This window comes from Ursus arctos, unplaced genomic scaffold, assembly GCF_023065955.2.
Source record: "Ursus arctos isolate Adak ecotype North America unplaced genomic scaffold, UrsArc2.0 scaffold_16, whole genome shotgun sequence".
Classification (NCBI taxonomy): domain Eukaryota; kingdom Metazoa; phylum Chordata; class Mammalia; order Carnivora; family Ursidae; genus Ursus; species Ursus arctos.
In genome coordinates this window covers 62,230,610-62,251,828 of record NW_026622830.1, presented here as the reverse complement: position 1 = coordinate 62,251,828, position 21,219 = coordinate 62,230,610, and positions in this window count along the sequence as shown.

The window sequence follows — 21,219 nt, the reverse complement described above, 5'->3', positions numbered from 1 at the left end:
ATAATAAAATTATTTATGGAAATCTGTATCAAAAACTGATTTTCAACCTTTCCAATTTCATGGCGGTCTCATAAATAGCTACCGTATTTTCATCCTTGCAGATGCGAGAATGCTCGATGCCTATCAAAAAGGAATGATGAGGCAGAACAGACAGATGAATTAGGGAAGACTTTTGAAAAAACAAATCAATACGAAAGACTTTCTTTAATAATAGAGTGTAAATCCAACCAGGAAGGCAGTTGTGCCAGAGCCGCCTTGGAATTCCCCCAGGAAAGACAAGGCAAGAAGGAGTCAACACTTTAGGCTCAGCTGGTTCGAATTACTCTGGTGCGTCTGGGGCCACAGAGGTGGTCTCTAGTTGCCTGAAACCCATTCAGGGCAGAGAAAGCACCGGACTCCGCATCTTCAGCTCCGCACTTGCACCTGCATCAGGGAGCAGCTGTGGCTCCGCCTCCTTCCGGTCGGAGCGTAAATAGCCGGTTGCTGAAGCTGCTTCACAGGGCGCACCCGTCTCGTTCGTCCCACTTCCTGTCCTGCTGTGGATGTTTCGTAGCACGTCACAGAGACAAGGGTGAGTGTGTTGTAATAAGGGATTTGGGGAGAGGGGGACCACGTTCGTTCATGAGCTTTTGTGAACGTATATTGCTATAATGATGCTATTTTATTACTGGGTACTGCTGTGTCTCTTCCAGTGCCTCCTGTAGGCATTAAGCTTTGTCAGAGGGGCTTAGGCATAGGAAAGGGCGTCATGTCCACGGGGTTCGGTACTCTCCACGGTTTCCGGCACCGCTGCGGTCCTGGCACGTGTGCTCCCCAGCAAGGGGACACGACCGTATGGGCGTGGGAGGGAGAGCTGGGTAAGACATAGTTGGGGCACGGACAGTGCACTGCTTGGTGTGTACGTGAAAACGTGCTTGTGGGAAGGTTGTCATTATCTTCAGATATCCTCTAGCTCCGGGAAGGGCAGTCTCTTCCCGGGTCTGAAGGCTCCCAAGAGAGGTCAGAACGTCATAATATACAGAAAATAACCAAGAACAATTAATACACATACCGAGTGTTGACAAGGGTGTGGAGGAACTGGAATTCTCATACATTTGGGAAGACAGTTTGGTAGTTGCTTTACAATGTAAACATTTACCTGCTTTGTGACCCAGTGATTCCACAGTTAGGGGTCTCTCTACCCAAGGGAAGTGAAAGTGTAACTCCATACAGATATTTGTACACTCGGATGATGTATATAGCTGGTGTATTTCGGATAGCCAGGATTTTGTAAACCATCTAAATGTATGTCAGCAGGTGAGTGAATGAACTGATGGTGGTAAAGTCATGTAATGGAATACTGTTTGTTAACACAAAGGAGCAACAAGTGAATGTGCACGTGAATGAACAACACTATGAATGAGTCTCAGAATAATTACGCTGAAAGTATCCAGTGCATGCCATATGTCTATATTTCATATAATTCTAGAATTCTTATAAATTTATGTAAAATATATGTAAAATTGTAGAAAATGCAATCTAGGATGACAGAAAAATGTTCAGTGGTTTCATGGGGATGGGGTGAGTGTTAGGGAAATGTCAATGGCAAGGGGATCATGTAACTCTTTGAGGTGATGCATTTGTTTGCTATTTTTTTGTCAGTTTCCTGATTGCAAATTTTATTAGTTTCCTAGGGCAACTATAATAAATTACCACAAACTGGTTGGCTTGAAGTAACAGAATTTTATGACGTCAGTTCTGGAGACTAGGAGTTCAAACTCAATGTGTTCCAGGGTCATGCTTCCTCTGAGGTCTCTACGGGAGGATCCTTCCTTGCTTCTTCCAATCTGTAATAGTCCTGGGTGTTTCTGGCTTTGGGGCAACATCCCTGCAGTCTCTGCCTCCATCTTCATATGGCCATCTTCCCTGCATCTGTGTCTTTTTCCAAAGTTCCCACTTCTTAAAGGAAGGGGAAAATGAAGGGGGGGGCATCAGAGGGGAGACGAACCATGAGAGACTATGAATTCCGGGAAACAATCTGAGGGTTTCAGAAGGGAGGGGGGTGGGGGATGGGTTAGCCCGGTGATGGGTATTAAGGAGGGCAGGTATTGCATGGAGCACCGGGTGTTATACACAATGAATCATGGAACAGTACATCAAAAACTAATGGTGTACTGTATGGTGACTAACATAAAAAAAAAAAACACTAGTCATATTGGAATTCCAATACGACCTCATATTAACTAATTACATCTGCAGTTACCCTATTTCCAAATAAGTTCACATCCTGAAGAAACAAATATTTCAACATATCTTTTTAGAATTTGACCAATATATGTTTATTTACATACTCGGAACTTATCAAATTGTATCCTTCAACATGTGTGGTTAATTGTATGTCAATTAAACCTCAATAATCTGTTCAAAGTTGCTGAAAAGAGAGTCCTATAAGCAATACACTACAGTAGGCCAAATTCTAGATCAGAATTTTTACAAAAAAAAAAAACAAAAAAAAAACAGCATAATAAGAATAGGCTGTGTATCATATGAAGGAAATTGAAAGAAACATTCAAGACACCGGAGTCATCCCATTAGAAGTTCCCTCAGGAGAGAAGAGAATGCTGTCAGGAAGATGAAGCATCATGATTTTATCCACAGGGTGTCCATTACATGGGTGAAGTGTGGCAGGCTTACTGCTTAGAAGACATTCAGTTAAAAAGGGTCATAGGCAACACCAAGTTTTGAAAGTACAAAATAATAGCTATGTTTTCAAAGTTTAAAGGGTCCTTTAAATTTACAGAAATGTGTTTCAAATACCCACCCAGAGGAAGGAAATAGGAGCATTGGCATATTTAAGTATCTTTACAAATTAACATATTCAAATGTTAATTAAAATTCAAATAAATAGATTTAATAAGAAAATGTATATTTTAAAATAAGAGATTTAAGCACGGTGGCCATTGAAATAATTTTCATATAAATTTCTGAATACATTTTAGAAATTGGCAGAGTGAAATTTAAAATAGCTTTTATTTGATTCAAAAATTGTATTTCTTTTAGTAGGGTACATTCGAAGACTAAAATATATTGTTGAATATGACTTAATTAGACAGTACCTGCAGTGATTTAGTACAATTTTTTTCTTACACTGGACATAGAAAAATAAGAAAAATCAAATATAATTATGTTTTTTGGTATACAAACCTATTCAAAACTGCATCTAGATTCATTTTCTAGAAATACTTGAAATTGGGGAAAGATTTCTTCTGAAAATTGCTGAATTTTTAAAATCATTAGCATTTCTGCCCATTAATAATTACCAAACCCTTTTTTTCCCTTCAAGATCTCCTCTGTTCTAATTTTATGATGTTACTCCTAAAATCTTTGTGTATCTACTAACCTAGTTCTTGGTCTGGTAGTGAATTTATTTTCTAATTACAGGTGGCCTGGTTTAGGTCAGACAGTGATGGGTCTCCACCTATATTCTGAGTCAGGAATGAAGTCTTATCATCCTGGTGTGCTAGCATGGAGTACAGTGAGCTATCCAAAGATACACTTTTTTTCCTAAATGAATTGAAGCCAAGGGGATGAGTGTCTAGCTCTCATTTGGTTGGAGGTCTAGTGTGGAACCATGCTGAGCTGATCACTGAATGAGTCTCTGTGGAACATCCTTCCATGTGCCACTTTCACTGGACAAAAATCCCTTGGGGGTTACATGAGAATAAATGAAAAAAAGTATTTTACCTTTATTAGTCTTATGAGACTAAATTTTCGATTCAGCATTATTTTCTTTTCCTAGTTCTTCTAAACTTTAGTGATCATGAAAGTCAGTTTGTTCCACTTCTCATTCATTTACCAATGGAAAACAATCCTTAGGGGCCCTTTTAAGATTACATTAAATGTAGTTATCTGGTTTCAAGTGAGTAAGACCCTAATTACTTTTGAAAGAAGGTGCCTGAATGATATACCTTCAACCTACATCCAATTTGTTTTACTCAGACAACCATCAAGGAAAACATTCAGTGACAGAAATACAATGTGTAGTCTAATTTGGTATGGAATGAATATTTTCTGCAAGGCTAATTACAACCTCCTGGAAAAAAAGACTAATCTCTTGTCACTGACACAGTAGGTCAATAACTATATTTACATTCCCCATTGGCACCTGCTATGTTTTCTGGTAATCAACTCACCAGTAGATAGGACATACTTACCATGAAAATGTGGTTTTAAATGTACTATTACATTTTATTTTTTTATTAAAACATTTTTAATTTAAATTCAATTAATTAACATGTAATGTATTATTTGTTTCAGGGATACAGTCTGTGATTCATCCGTCTTATATAATACCCAGTGCTCATTACAACACATACCCTTCCCAGTGTCCATCACCCATGTACTATTACCTTTTATTTATATCTATTTTTCAAAGCAAGCACATAAGCTAAACTATTTATTTTCATTCCTTAATTAAATTTAGGTACAGAGAACTCATGAATTCATCTAAACAAAACATAAATTACAACTAGCGCTAAGACTAAGCAAGTTTTATTGCAGCAAATACTGCTATAAAATCTGCAGTTTAGTGTGAAACTGTGATTAATGCCCATGTTTGCCAGGTAATACCTAGGGAAGTTGTTTGGTGGGGTTGTTTGTTTGTTTTTATTGACATTGGATTTCTAGTCCTTGTCTATGAGAAATTGAAAGATTTTTATATTTCTTTTATTTTTGCTTGTTTATATTCTTTTTACTTTTTCTGGTTTAGTCTCACAGACTGATTTGGTCTTACAGCCAGCAATCATGTGTGAATGTACGTCTGCATGATAGCAAAGGAGTGACTTTTCCTTCCTTTGAGTATTAACCTTAATGTGTCTTATTTTAGTTTTCGTTTTCCCTTGGGCAATGTTCTGAGTGCATACTTGACGTCTACAAATTCTCTTGCAAAACTACATGTGGCTCCTTTCAAATTGAGTCTTCCCCTCCCCACCCTCCCAAAGATAATTTCAAAAATTTGATCAGAAGTCATAAACTGGCAGCCTGTAAGCCAAATTCATTCAGCAGATGTATTTCTATTGCAATGACTGTTGTGAGTTGTATTGTTTTGTTTTTACCTCTGTAGTATTTTTTAATTGAATAACTTTTAAAAATCGGGAAATTTCATGTAACCTGGCTTTTGAAAATTGTGGGATTTGCCAACATGGAGTTCACTTTCTACAGGGAAGAAATCTTCTGGAGTCGAGTCCTTTTAGCCATGGCAAGTACACATCAGTTTACCATAGATTTCAACAATCATGATTTTTCTTATCTTGGCTCGTTTCATTCGTGTATTACTTGCTTGGTCCAACTAGCCATTTGAGAGTGTAATATGTGATTAATATGCATTCAAAGAGCATATATATTGGAGTACCATGCTTGTGCTTATGGCTACAGTTTGGCTTAGTTTCCACTAAATGACGTAGCTGCTTGACAGACAAAAGCAGTGCTCTGAGAAAGCGTCCTTTATATGGTCATAGTTTACTAAAATTCAAAGTGTTTTACCTATATAAAAATAGCTGTTTATTAAATATAAAGGCAAATATGGATAAAACATATATACATTTCCATTACAAGACAAAATGACATTAAAGCAAAATGTGAGGGGCGCCTCACCCCGCAGTTGGTTAAGCATCTGACTGGCTCCGGGCACAATCTCTGAGTCCTGGGATCGAGCCCCCACATCAGGCTGCATGCTTGGTGGGGAGTCTGCTTCTCCCCCTCTCCCGTTGCCCCTCCTGCTCACTCTCTCTCTGTCTCTCAAATAGTCTTTTAAAAATAAAAGACAGCAAGATGTGAAAATAAAAATATATAAGTCTAGTTTTAACTTGCCCACTATGAGTGAAGTTTTTTTTTTCTTACTGGTTTATGAAGACAGATTTACTTTCAAGTACACCTTGGCTATATACAGCCCTGGGGCAAGTCTTGTCTCTCTCCCCTATGCAGTAGTTCTTCTGCTGTTAGCCAAGTGCCAGAACCCACCCACAGAGAGCACAGCAGTACCGGTTTTACCTCTGAATCTCAGAACTGAGACCAAGTCCTCACTGAATCTGTAGGGACTGAGCTGTGTCTCATTCTTCTCCTGTCATCTGACTCAGAAGCTGCCCTTCAGGGTGGTAGCTGAGCCCACTAAGGTTGGCATGTCATACCAAGTCCGCCATCTTCTTGCTGTCTCTCTCTCCAGCTTCTCTTTGTGCCTTATCCCAGTGCTCCGCTCTCTTTACCCTGAATGCTCACATGAAATCTAAACCCTTCCAACCCTACATCTTCCATTGTTACATTTGTAAGTAGCAAAGCATCAAAACACAGCTGTTTCTCGAGAAGTTTTTAATGATACTCTCTTGTATGCTTTAAACAGGATTAAACAGTGTTAAACAATTTTTTAAAATTCGGTATAATTTTTTTTTAAAGCATTTCCTACTTCATCTTTCCCATAGTGCTAAGGGATGTAGGGACACAGCTGCAATCTTCATTTGCTCCAGCTCTACCTTTGTTGTTATTGTTGGGTTTCCCCAGATGCCTCCTCCTGTCTACAGTGGCTCTCCCTACTACTTTTCATAATGAGTTTGGTTTTAGTATTCTCTGTAGGTGTCACCGATGTCCTAAGTGGCCTTGAGAAGAACTCCATGAAAGGAGAGGATGTCTGAAGTAGAGGAGAAAGGGACGCCATTGAAGTTAATCACACGTGATGGCGATTCAACCTTCCTGTAATTAGTATTAGTTGCTAGAATGAAGCTGAGAGTAGAGAGGAAGACAAATAGTGATCCTTTCGTAAAATCACAATATAGGTAAAAATGCAACTTTATTTCTATCAGGACAAGGTGTACGTAGAAACATCACATAATCCCTGATACTTCGTGTAGCTGATGAAGTGAAATATGCCTGATTTCCAATCACCACTTCAGCACATGTTTTCAATATGTGTTTTCATCTAGAACTTTTATTTCTTGAAATCGAGATGTCAGGGAGTGGCCAAGCAGGATGATTAGCTCAGATCATTTAAGGAGTAGACCTTGGGCAACCTTGTTAACATTTTGAAGATAATTTTTTTTTAAATATAGCTTTATAATAATGTGGATTGAAATAATAGAAGCACTTCATTTTAAAAATCGAACATATCTGTACTTTAATGATTTTTCTTCAGTATTGCAAATTAAATTTTTATTTGTAGAATTTAGTAAAAGCAGAGTGGGGCATAGTACTTAAGCCTACAGTCTTATTCAAATTAAAATACCCAGATCTTTTAATTGATTATATCACTTAGAAAGGGTGTGATCTAATTAGTAACGTTGCTGTGCCTGGTTTTCTGATTTGAGAGATGGAAATGATAATAGTCATATATTAATACTAACTTAATGAAAAAAGAGGCCTTGCAGATGGGAAATACTCCTATCCATTTGACTAATGCCCTGATTTAGTTAATTCTAAGTCCTTCTTGCAATTAACAGATATTTACCAGCACGTAGGTGTTCTGGTGCCTGCTATGGAACGTGTACTGGGTAGACCTCCCATCTCTCCTCATGTGACTGCCTGGTAGGTGGCAGGGTAGAGGAGCCCCTTATTACTGGGCTGCAAAGAGGAGTTCATGGGGAATTTGGCGTTGACAAAGCAGTTACTAAGAATTTCTTATCTTCCAATCCCATGTCAGTTCCCACGGTTTATTGTCTCCGGTCAATATTATTTGCTGTGGATTAGGTACACGTGGCTTTTATTATTTTGCTAGTAATGTGGACATTTTCCTTCTTTACACATTGGCAAATGTACATCATGTTCTGTTTCCTGATGGTCTCAAATGTCTCCACTAATTCCTTAATGTAAAAGTCAGCAGTGGGAACAAGGCTGACCACAGTACTATGTCAGGAGGAATCCTAAAATTCCTAAGAAAGATGACATAAAGGTATTGTAGCTTATTCAAGAAGAGCATGGGGATTGGAATTGTATCCCAGTTTGAACACAGAAGCTTCCATTGGGTGACTAGCTGGGCTTCTTTAAACAAATCAATCAAACTTATCTATGACTGATTTTTCTTCTTAGAATAAAGCAAATCTGGACAGATTGAGAGTGATGTTGGATAGGCGAGGAAAGTTAATATATGAAAAGCACATAGCAAAACACCTGGCATACAGCACTCATCCAAGGAATGATAACAAACCTTATCATCATCAAAATCATCTTGGGGATAAAGATCAACATTACAATGACTTGCAATTTTATGCCTTTTAAGGCCTGGCTTTTCAGAGATCCTGTTACCCTGTTTCAAGTCTTTTATTTACAATATTAAAACAAGTGGTGTTTTGGGTTTTCTCTGTACGAACCAGCTTTAAAAAGTGGTAACGAGATTGGTAGATCATAGGATGTGAAAGGGTGAGCCATCATTCTAAATGGTGTATCCACATTTCATCAAAAGAAATTGAGATGTAATGTTTTTCCTGCTTTAATCAATATAAATATCAAAGTCAATATTTGCATTCTTGAAATAGAAGCAGACAAAGGACCCTAACACTTCCCTGGTAAGGTGGCCATTAAGTTCCAGTTAGCCTGAAATAGGCCCAGATTATGTTTGTTTTCCTGGTATCCTTATTATTGGTGTCCCTTTTACTCTTAAAAGTTCAGTTTGGAAAATAGTATATAACTTACATGGTTGCAACATAAAATGGTAGACTTGTTAGGCTGTGGCAAATTTATGTAGCAAACTGAGAAAGGCACCTGACTGTCCAAATGTGATTTTTGAAATTCTGCTACCTAGCTGTCTGACATGAGGACCTCCATAGTTCTCCTGGATCTAGTTGAAAAACTTTGTTATTCTGAGAACCTCCAACATAGGAGGAAGAACTGTAAACCTAAAAGGTGATGTCGTGATTGAGATCTAGTGGTTTTAGTGATTGACTAGGATTTAATGCTTTGATGGAGATCAGATTCCCATATGAAATAGTTTTTTTTGTAAACCACAGTAAAGTGCTCCATGGATATCCCACTTAAAACATATGAACTTGACTCAAAAAGAAATCAAGTTTATTTTATGAACTAATAATTGCTAAAATACTTCCCATTCTGATAGCCCTACTGCTGCATTTAATTGCCAAAGTACATGTTCTTGGGAACGCATGGACAGATTTTGATTTTTTTTTTAAATAAAAGATAATTATCCCAAAGTCACACAGAAAAGCATCTCTTTTATTTTAGATAGAGTCACAGTTTTAAAAAAATGAGTAGTTACATTCACATTCAATGTGTATTAACTTTTTAGAGACTCTTAATATGTTTGTATTTTCTTTCTCTTCCTTCCAGGCAAACTCTTACCTTCACTACCTATCCACCTGTTCTCTAGCTAGTATTTTTATTTATTACTTACAGCTCACTTACTTGATCCCAAAGAAAGATCAGATTTAATTGGGAAATTGAGCAGAAGAAATGCACTGGCTTAGAAGCAAGCAATGGATACTAGCCAACTTTAGGGAGTTAGGCGGCCTTTCGCTTACAAAAGTTGTGGCCAAGAGGCAGGTAAACTACTCCGTAGTCATCGTCTAAGGAAGTACTGCCTAATAGGGTTCTTCTGTACTTGCAATTAACCATCTTGCTGTGGATCGAAGGTAGAGTCACTTTATGTCAAAGCTACACTCTGCTATGGAATGTTAAAGTGAAGTTCCATCACACTTACAGTATTAAATCCTGCACAGGATATGTCTGGGAGTTGTAGGTGCCAATCACCCACCCACTCTACCCCACACTCCCACCCACAGGGCTGCTCTCCTGCTTTTCCCACCTGGGTTGAAAGACCTACCAAATCATACTCATGGATAAACAATGCCATATACAATTACTCCTCAAAACTTTCTATTTTTCTGAAATATTTTATTTTATTCCTTCTGTTGTTTAAAATCTTATCTCTGTATGTAATAATAAAAATAGAAGTAAAAGACAAGATTTTCCTTCATCTCCATTTATATGTCACTAACACTGGAAATTTGGTTCATTCAAAGCAATTCATTGTATAAAAAGGTATTTATTTGAAGTCTCTTATTTAGAGTCTTCCATATTGCTCCATGTGGGATAAATGTTCGAATTTTCCATTTTACTTTCCACGTTATTATAGGGACATCAATGAAATTGAAATCTTGGTTAAAAGTACATCATTTAAGTAAATTGTAGGGACAAATGAACTTTTGGGTAGAATTACACATTTTAAGTAAGTGAATACAATTTACAATTGGTACGGGCGGACTGTTTAGATAACTACATTGGAATTTTAAAATCTGATTATCTTATTCATGTACAAACCCAACTCCTCTCTTTTATGTTGAGAATTCTTGGTATGCTTTGACTTGCTCTGGAGATTCACATGAAGTCCTTGGACTTTAAATAAGTACTTCACTTATACTAACTCACGTATACTAACTGCAAGTCTATGTTGTAGTCTCTCCTGAAAGAGTTCTCTAAACCTTACAAAACGTTCTTTCTCTGATTTAACTACACAGAATTGCCTTACCGAGAAATGTGAGTATAGTTTTCTTTTTTAAAAAGGGAAAATCTTTTCTCACAAAAGAACAAAGCCATGAATCTATAGAATACCCCTTCAAAATATTACTGTTATCCAACAGTATACTTGTATACTTTTTGGACTAAATGTATATATCAATATAAAAAGAACATATAGGTTTATGTGTAGATACTCCCATTTAAGTCACTCAAAAAATACAGTTTCATGTCATGAAGAACAAAGGCGTTTTCAACATATATGATTAATTACGAGGCTTTGAGTCCACAGATAGAAATATCACCAGAAAACTGTAAAATCTCAGTAAAGATACAAAACCATAAATGCTTTTACACCATCTACTTCATGAGAAGTAGCTTCTAGTTTCAGCTAGAATAAACATAAGAAAAATATTTTGACAAATACAATTCTAATTCTGGTCAAAGGGATGTAAACTACATCTCCTACATCTTAATTATAGTTGGATCCTTTAGGGTAACTACTAGATGACTTGGAGGCTGTCCGTTTCTACCGGAAATGAGAACAAAGTATCTTTGTTTGTGTCAAAGATGTGGTTTTATCATTTAGAACCAGAAATAGCTTTAGAAACAATTAGGCCTGTTTTCCAATGCCTGTGCATTTGAATATTAACCATGCAAAAAGCAAAATGTTGACTATCTCAAACTCCAAAATTTAAATAGGAGATATTTTTTTCCAATAGGATAATTCCTTCATCTGCATGATACATTTTATATAAAACATACCACTAGTTAACTTATCAAGGCAAAGCTCAACTCAAATGCTATGGTGTTGGATTGGAGAAAGCTTTTTTAAAATGACAAAAAGCTCAAAAATATATAAATAGCTGTGTTTAATTACATTAAAGTAAAACTGCATATAAACTTCTACAAACAAAAGATAAAACTGGAAAAAATTATAATTCCTTTAACAGTTAAGGATTCATATTCTTAACATGTCCAGCATCCATGTGAATCAGTTGGGAAAAGACCAATGTCCAATGAAGGATTGGGAAGATGACATGCATGTGGGGAAAAATCTCATCCTCACTTATACAAATTGAAACTCAGCTATGTAACATACCTATCCTATTCCTATAGTTAAAAAAAAAAAATTTACTGACACAATGTGTCAATGGGGTGTCAGGAAAGCATGCGTTCTCATGCGTTGCTGGTGGAAATAGAGATTAATACAATACAACAGGCAGTTTGGCAATATTTCTCAAAATTGAAATGTATAATTCATTTTGCTTAATAATTCCCCTTCTAGGAATTTATCCAGTGACATACATGCTATCTAAATGACATCTGTGCAAGATTTATTTGGAAATAACTTAAATGTCCAACTGGTCAAATAAATTATAACACATTTCTATAGCCATTAAAATAAGGAAGATCCTGTGCTGATACGGAACGAAGAGTGTGTGCGTCCCCAGGTGTGTGTGTGTGCGTGCAAGCACACTTGTCCATGGAGCTAAGTGATAAAAGTTGAAACTAATTTGTAGGACAGAATCATTGTGTTAAAAATAAAGGGCAGGGAAGCAAAAAGAAATCATGCTTCAATATCTTCGCTTGGGAGATATAATTGTTTGGCTGGGATACTTCTGGCAGCAAGAGACAGAAGGGAGATAGACTTTAAATTCTTGTGCTGTGTATCTTGAAATTTGTGCTGTGTGCGTATGTGTGTGGGTGCGTGTGTGTGTTAACTTTGATAGTATTTTGATTTTTAAAAATATTTACTCAATGTTGTCTTTAGGAATTTGAATTATTCTTACTCTTCTAAATTTATTTTGTTGCGCACTAAAGAAAATCTGATGCATGCCCAACTAACAAATCTTATAAATCAAAGGGTGTCAAAATGTTCTTTATAGGCTCATAAAGCAGGGTTTTTTTCCCCTAAGACAATAACATGATGCCTAAAAAACTTAGTGAAACACAAGACATAGGGTATATGACCCTGCTCTTCAACTTATTACATATATACCTATGGGAGGTCACTTAAGTTCCATTTCCTCATTGTTAAATAGCCAAAACTTGCTCTAACATACAATACTGTAAAAGTCCAAAGACATAACATATGTAAAATTGTTTTGTAATCAAACAAGGAATACAAGTGTAAATTATAGGAAAAGTAAATTTTTTCAGAAGGAAACCAAAATAAAGCATGTATTTAGGATACATCATCAGCAAAATCGGTACATTTTCCTATTTCCTTACTTTTGCCTCTAGGCACAGATATCCTCATCCCAGCCTGTATCAGATGAAAGTTTAACTGTACCTGCTTCTCTTTCTGTATCTATCAAGAACTGTTAATAATTTAATTGTGCCTTTGTGTTTCCTTCAAATCTCTCCAGACTGCCTCCTTTTGTATTAAAAAAAGCATAGTATTAAGGAGGCCACGTATTGCATGGAGCACTGGGCGTTACACGCAAACAATGAATCATGGAACACTACATCAAAAACTAATGATGTATTGTATGGTGACTAACATATAATAAAAAAATTAAAAAAAAAAGAAATTAGGTGAGAGTAAGGAGATAAGGTATGTGTTTAACTAGAAACGTCAGAGGTCTTTGCAAACATGCAAGTGTCTCCTGTTGAATTTCAGTTTTTAGCATTTAACTTCTTAATGTGTATTCTTAGAGAAGAAAACTAATGAGTGAGGAGGAGGAAGAAAAGGAACAGGAGGAAATGTGTGTTTATTAGCTCCCCTGAATCCCAGATTAGGGGTATTAATGTACAAGGGGTATCAATGTATAAAATTTAAAAATAAATAAAGCATAGTAGGTTAATTTCTATACCCAAGTGAAATCCATATCTACATGTTAATGATTGCGAGGTTAAATCCCTTAATAAGACATTTTATGGCTCTTTTCTGTAACTATGTCAGATTTCCAGGGGAGCTGTTTCAGGACAGTTTGGCCTTAAAGAATAAAGGAAGATGTGTGAGTACCTTAGTGGGCTGAAGAGGAACTCGACTCTTATGTAAAAGTAGTTAAGTCTGGAAATTGAAGCAACTGTAGGCATTTCATTTTTCTTAGATACAGAATGTTCTAGATGAATGTCAAATTTCTGAATGAAAATGACCTCGCCTGATGAAAGATTGAAACAATATCACCATTTAAGTGCAACATGATTTTTAATGTCTTTCATGAAAATCTCATTTTACTGGAAATGGCACTAGAGCTGTGAGAAAGCTACATACAGTATTTAAAATAAAATATCTAAGTGACCTTGCAATGTATTAGGACAAGTTTTAACATAAATTACACTATTAAAAAAACCTTTAGAATGTATTATCAGGCCTTAGCTACCCCACTACAACTTCTGCTATTTTCAAGCAATTTCTCAGAATAATAAAACTTTTTGAGAAGAAGCAAGTTTATCACTGAAATAACTACAATAGAACTTTCTTTGGGTAGACAGAACAAATAATAGACCTGAGAACCAATTAAATATGATTGTTCAGGCACATTAATATTGGGGAATACTTACAAGTTTTCAATTTTCCCTTTCCGTGATTGGTAGCATTTATCTATTGAGTGGAGTTTTGGTTTGGGCAGAATGATTCCTGGGGAGGAGACCGATAATAGTCAAACGCAGGAGGACTTATAGGGCATTGGGATCCATCCAAACCGGCTTCCAAGAATGGAAAAGCAGGAACACTGAGATAAATACTCCCCCCCCCCCCTTCAGGTACTGTTATGACGTAAGTTGGGTCCTAATTACGGCCACTGATTTCATTCAGTCTTACAGTGGAAACCTAACTACTTTTACAGTACCACATCAGAAAGTTTAGAGAGCAGATGTATTTAATGCAACTTCATTTTAGCAATGGGGCGATAAAATTGTTTCCCTTGAAGGGAACTGGAAATTAGGAGAAGGGAGATTTAGTTATTATTTTTTTCATTGATAACATATGACGCTATATCAGAAATAGAGCCCGAACTGGAGGAAATCACTTGGTTGCTGTAATAGTAGCTGATCACTGCACTTTTGATTATCAGTTTCTGAATCACAGATAGCTTGCTTACTTTGTTACTGTTGTCTTACTTGGTGTCTCCAGTCAGTGTCTAATCAATCTCTGACAATCCATTTTCTAGGTGATCCCTAGAACCACCAGCCATCTCAGCTTTATGAGTATTTCCCTTGTAAACATGGTTTGAAAGGAAAGAGTTGGCTTGGTGTTCAACAGAAACAAAATTGTTATGTTTATTTTTGTCATAGAGCAAGTTCTTGCTATTCATGAAAGGTATGTCTTGAATTCATAAATACCGTTATTTTAGAGAGAGATGCTGAGTCAGTGGAATACTAGCATGACTGACCAACATAATGAGTCCCTCCCACAGACCAGCCTTGCGGTTCGCATATCCGTAGGGTACTTACATACATTACCTCAAGAAACCCCTATAACAATCCTATATTGTAAATATTATTATCAATGTATTTTGTATCATAGACCTCGGTGTTGACTGTGAGAAGTACAAAAAGCATTTTAAATCCTAAAATCAAAATATATATAATAGATTCAGTAATCCTTTTTTATTAACTCTAAAAACGTTGTTCATCTTCTGAGTCATGAACTGTTTGAGAATCTGATGAACTAACATCATCAGATGATCAAGCATCCAGTGCCCATTACCTATAAATTATAAAGATCGATAAATATTCCCAAAGCTTTAAGATTGATATTTACATACATTTCATGGTTTCTAAGGTGACCCTAAGTCTTTGTTCTTCCACTAAATATTGGTGACATAAATGGCAGCAAATCACCCATAGTTTGTATCTGGATTTTTGACATTATCACTCCCTATCTGTTTCTGCCCCATTTTTTTCTAAATGCACTATCCTCCTACAGACAGCCATGCAGAGCACTCAGTGTCTGCCTATTTGAAGATGTAACACACTTTTCTCTGGTGTACATGCTGGCAAATGGAATCTTGCATCACAAAGTATGTGCATATTTAATTTCCCTAATTAATTTTCCTTCCAAACAGGTTGTATACCAATTTGCATTTTCATCCCCAGTTTAGGAATGTCCATTTCTTTATACTCTCACTTACACTTAAAATTATCCAACAATAAATAATATTTAGTTGATTTTTTAAAAAAATCCCATTGCTGTTTTATGGTACAATCCTGATTATTAATGGGACTGCACATGTTTTCATAAGGATTTTTTCATAATTTTGTGTCCCATTGTATAGGTTTTTCTGTGAATTTGCTATTTGTATCTTTATCCATTTAACCTTATTTACTGTTTTGTCATTTCCTTATTAATTTGCTTGTCTTTGATTTCCTTTATGGTATCTTTTGTCATGCAGAAGACTGTAAAGAATGTTGAAAAGGCAGTTAACTTGTAGCAAATACAACATGAGAAATCCAAGAGCCTGTCAAAACATTTCTTTATCTTCAATATTGGTGATAGTCAAAGGTTTCAGAAGATAACTCCTAAAAGAATACATGCATATATTCCTCCTTCTAAGTTCTAATCTTTACAACTATCTTAGGTATAACATCAATCCTATGTGAATGAGAATAAAAAATAAAGAAATGTGGCTTGAAGAATGTTGAGTAATCTCTCATTTTAAAAATCTTACCTTCTGTCTTAAATCAAGTCTCTGATTCTAACATGTTTCACTAAATTGTCATTATTACATTATTTTCAATTTAAATAATCCTGACTGTGGTTGAATGGATTTTGATTGAAACACCAATTTCAAGGATCGGTGTTAAGGAGGATTTAAGTCTGGGGATGAGTATAATAGGAGGACAGAACGTACATGAGAGCCTGTGGTCACAGTTGGTAACCATAAGAAAGTCCAAGGCAATGCAGAGTGACTTTGGTGTGTCTTTGATGGTGTCTAAGGCATAAGCAAGGATATTGTCAACAGTGGGAAGTTTGGATTAGAGGGCGGCGATGAACTTCATGTAAATTGACAAGTGGGCCGGATGAGAAGTGATGAGAGCTTGAACTCATATCGAAAGAGTAGATCGAGGGAGGAGACAATAGTTTTAGTACACACTTAATAGAGGAATCCTCCTTCTACTTCCCCAGTGAGCCTGGCAGGGAAATGGGTCTTGGATAAGATAAAAAGTCCGAACAGGTCAGGTGGAGGAAGTTTCCTCCAGGGTTCTTTGTAACTGGGATAGGGTAACTTTTAGAGATATGTTCCTGGCTCAGCAGTAGACTCCTTTCTTAGTCTCACTTTGTGTGTTGGGGTGTGTGTGTAGGGGAGGCAGCATGATTTGAAAGTGTCTGATTGAAGAAGGGGAAGAAACAATGCTCTAGAATCCAGAAGTACTAACTCGGGTGTTGAGAAATAACGGCCAGTGATCAAGAAGTTAGGCAGATGTTTCCCTATCTTCTTATTTGTTTAGACTGAGGGTCACGCTCACTGCTCATTGACTAAATCCTTCTCACGGAAATTTTTTGTTTGGTCTGCACAAGACTTAACTATTTTAAGTCAACATATAAGAAATTGTACATGAGGATTCCTGGCTTCTGTGTAAGAACTGGAAGCTCTGGAAACCTGGTCCTCGTTCCCATGTGGCGGCAGGCAGTGGAGCTGAAGAGTTGTTTCTTGATGGAATTTTAGTGCTCACTTCTTCATTCTCACCACATAGCTTGCTTCTTACGCATGGCCTGTTCCACTGAGATTTGTGGTGTTCTTTCTCTCCTCTCCTCTCCTCTTTCTCTTCTCTCCCTTTCCACTCTCTCCTGTCCTCTCTTTCCCCTCCCCTCCCCTTCTCATCTCTTCTCATCTCATCTGCCTGATTTCAGTAAGCAGTTTGGAGACTTCAGGATAAGATAAGTCTCAGCGTTAATCTTTGGGACATAGAGGAGTGTGTGTGTGTGTGTGTGTGTGTGTGTGTGTGTGTAAATATATATGCACGTACATCTGATTCAACCGTTACCAATAAATAAAAGATAAAGGTCTGTAACTTACCCTTATACTCAAAGAGAAGCCTTTCATGCCTTAGATGCTTCTGTGAAATTAGCAGTGTCAAACCCATCGCCTCACGGCTAATATTATTTGGAGGTACGCGAAGGACCAGAGATAACCACAAAATGACCCACTAGGAGCCTGCACCACAACTGCCACCAGAGGGTCCTTCTAGACTGATAATGCAGACCTAGTGTTACATCCTAAAGACAAGAGGGATTTGTGTCAGGGAAGGTCTAACCTCGCTAGTAAGGAGGAGATTGTGCTAATGGTGGCTGGAGATTCTAAGGCAGAAGTTAGAAGTAAGCACTCTCAAAGGCAGGGGACTTGAGGATAGGAATTTTCAGGATTTACTGAAAGACTCTCTGGAAGGTGTTAACTCTTCACGTGTGTTACCCTTGAACTTTGGCAAAAGTTCTGTACTGTGTACAGTTCTGTGTGTTTTAATTTAATAAATTAGTTTTGGTATTTTTATGTGCTTATTGTACAGGCATGGCAGCATTGTTGGCACACATATTTTAGTTAAGCCCCCTCAAGGATGTTTTCGTCCTTGTTTGTATTCCATGGTGTGCTATGGATGTGCTATAATTTAAGTAACCCATGTTTTTTCGCCTTTTCTTAAACAGTGTGGGAATGGAGAACAAAAACATCTTTTGTTGGTACTATGCCACTCCCGGAAAATGGACATTTTTGTAAGACAGCCTACTGTAAAAGGACATGCTTCTTATAGTGTGTGTGACAGTGATCCAGTGGCTCACGCTATTCGAGCCCCTTCCTGGTTACTCTCAGAGCTACCTTATCTATGGCACAGAGATTGGAAAATGCTGCATCTGTGTATAATTTTCTTTTCCTAACATGACCCTTTCAAAAATTGTTATATCCTTGATAGTCTGCAAGGTTGTGTTGTGAGAGACAAAATACCCAGCTAGGAAAAGACACGTGTTCCACTCTGACAGCCATATCTGTTTTTGTGTTACGTTGACTTACCTTCCTGGTGGAGAGTCCATGCTCATCTGATTCTCTGAGTACATTCTGTTATCTGTATTGATAGAACTACATAACTGGACCAACGTGGAAGCAAAGGAGAAAAGTGTTCTGGAACCACCCTGAGGTTCCAGGCTGTGAAGATGTGCACATTCGATGTGCCACTCCAGCTTTTCTCCTGAGTGGAGCAGATTTCAGGATTCACCCAGTTGTTTAGGCCACGAGCCAGGCAAGATCATGGCATCGCACAAGGGGAGCACTGATCTTAGTTACACATTGGACATGTTCCTACACTTTCTCCACATAGAATATTTTGGGACTGCTCTGGGCAAAGTTTAAGACATGAGAGTTGTTATTATAATTGTTCTTATTGTTGTTGTTATTTATTTATTTATTTATTTATTTATTTATTTATTTATTTATTTTATTCCTCTGCCCATTTCTGTGTTTATTTATGTCCTGGTATCACCTTTTTCATTCTCCCCTGACTTCTATGTTTCATGTTTCCTGTTGGCTACTAAAATTTACCAGGCCTCTCTTCTCTGAAAAATATCCCAATGCTCCAAATTCATTTCTGCTTTCCACCAAAAATTACCTCTTTTTTTTTTTTTTTTGATCAATCACAGCAAAGAGGGAGACTTTCTGGAAGTTGGAATGGCTACCGTAGCTTGCTTAAGCTTCCTGGAAATACTTGAGCTTAACCACATAAGCGAATGTCATTTTGGGTGAAATCTCAGGCAGAATGACAGAGCAAGGGGTGTTAGCCACTGGGGCGAGATATTTGCCAGCCTCGGGGAAGCCTTCCCACACTCTTTACTGGACCCCAGCTGAAGATCTGTTTCTGGCTTGGCCGACTCCTACTTCCATCAGTGTCTTGACCTAGCAGTGAAGAGAGAAAACCAATACTGCTGTTACACGTTACAAACTGAGCGAACTAATATGTTTTCAAGGGCACATTTTCCAATTTCCAAATTATGCTGGCACTTCATTTATCACTCTTAGTTCTCACTGAGTTCTTAGCATTCTGCTTTCAATTGGTGTCTTGACAAGAGAGTAGGAATTAAAGCACAACACTGTAAACATTGTCTCTGACAGCAACTCAGGGAAACATTCGGTAGCAGGAGGGTAAAAAATCTGTATCTTCTGATTATTTGCACATTTAGACTATACACGTTATTCAAGTTTTCACTTTGGATAAGTAATTGAGAATTATTTACATTTGATCCTTTTAATATTAAATATAATCTTTTGTGGCCTAAATGTCTCAAGATGTGTATGAAGTGTTAAAGCAATGATATAATAAGTTGAAATGATTTGTATATTCAAAAAAGCTAGAATTACTAGTGAAAATTACAGTGTAATTAGAAAAATGTGTTATCAATGTGTGAGGCCAAATTTTATCAACAGACCTAGAAAATAGTTCTAATAACAATGTAAATGAATTGTAGTGAAAACATTGACCTTGTCTGAAAAATAGGGAGCATGTGTGAAGCATATGTGTATGAGAAATGTGTAAGAAATATTAAGGAAGTTATTTTGACTACAAAACTTGAAAATATCTAACATTATGGATTCCTATATTTTTGTAGCATTTTCAGAGGAATAGATATAGTATTCATGTAAAATTGGTTCTTTCCGTAATCTTAAAAGCCTGCCAGTTAGTAAATACTACTTTTCCTATTAAGTTTGAATGAATTTTGTTACCCCTATCTTTCTGACTCCTTCAGAAATGTCACTCCCTACAGTGAATCATTACCGAACCCCTTGCACATGTTTTCCAAAACCACTTTCAAAACTACCATCTCCTTTTTATACATTTACACAAGAGATACATAGTAGGGTATGTTTTGTCATTTTACAGATAAGGACACTGATGCCCAAAGAGGTTATGTGTCTTGCCTGAAACCCGGAAATTGGTATCTGAACCTCATTTTCTCTTTTCTAATTGACTAAAATGTCTGTGTTCTATTGCTTTCTAGAATAACAGTCTCATCATATACATATAGTGTTACAGCGATGAGATCATAAGTTTACATATATCTGTGTATGTATATAAATGTGTATGTGTGTGTATCTACATATATAGCCTTTGTCGTGATGCTGAGACATACCACTGAAGGAGAGCGGTATCACATTTCAGTTTCAGAAGATCATAAATCCATAATATGATTCAAATGATGGTGTTTTTATGAGTAGGCACTAGTTAAAATAGTTTAGATTTGTATGCAATCACGTCTCTCTCCTTTTGCATTTTTCATGCATGCCTCTTAGATCTATATTTCCCTCAGACAATTCACTTTTCAGATAACATGTCTGTTTCCACAATACACACTTTACATTTTCTTAGCCTCCGTTTACCTCTCTTTTCATGTTATCATTTCTTCAAATCAGTAAGATCAAATATCTAAGCCTTTGTTTTCATGTATCTTTCAGCACAAAAATGTAAATGTGTTCACAGGTATGGAATACTATGGGACTTTTCAGATAGTGTTTAGTCACATTTGGATGATTGAAGATAAATGTTTTAATAAAACAATCTGGGAACTTGAGATGATGTGTAGAGAATCTGTGCTTAAGAGATAAATACAGGGGCACCTGGGTGGCTCAGTCGTTGAGCGCCTGCCTTCAGCTCAGGGCATGATCCTGGGGTCCTGGGATCAAGCCCCACATCAGGCTCCTCCGCTGGGAGCCTGCTTCTTCCTCTCCTACTCCCCCTGCTTGTGTTCCCTCTCTCGCTGGCTGTCTCTCTCTCTGTCAAATAAATAAAAATAAAAAACCT